Genomic DNA, 443 nt, shown 5'->3' on the forward strand with positions numbered 1-443 from the left:
AGTTGTTGCATATTCACAGCAAGTTGCTAGGAGACTGACTGAAAACACTGGCTGTTTATCCTAAATGTCTCCCCAGTGGAGGCATGTCAATTCAGCCTGGTCAATCTGGATGCTTTGTATGTTTTTCCTTGCTTATGAACATTCATTCACCTCTGAAGGAGGATCAAAATGTCCCACATGCATCTTTTCCAAGTGAAGGAAGTTGCTTGTCTTTTTTTTGTTTGTTTTGGTTTTTTTGTTTGTTTGTTTTTATAGATAGAGTTGATCTAATACCTAGCTTTAAGGTCTACTTGTCAGATTCCTGTATTTAGTTCACACATTTTCAAGAAGTATGTCTGCCTTGGACTGGCTACTCTGAGAAAGTTTCATCTGGAAAAGGTTAGTTGTTGCCAAAAATGAGACAGAAGAAAAAAAAGTAGGCTTTATTCACACTAAAAAAAAAA

This window comes from Meleagris gallopavo, chromosome 5 (genome assembly GCF_000146605.3).
Source record: "Meleagris gallopavo isolate NT-WF06-2002-E0010 breed Aviagen turkey brand Nicholas breeding stock chromosome 5, Turkey_5.1, whole genome shotgun sequence".
NCBI classification, from domain to species: Eukaryota; Metazoa; Chordata; class Aves; order Galliformes; family Phasianidae; genus Meleagris; species Meleagris gallopavo.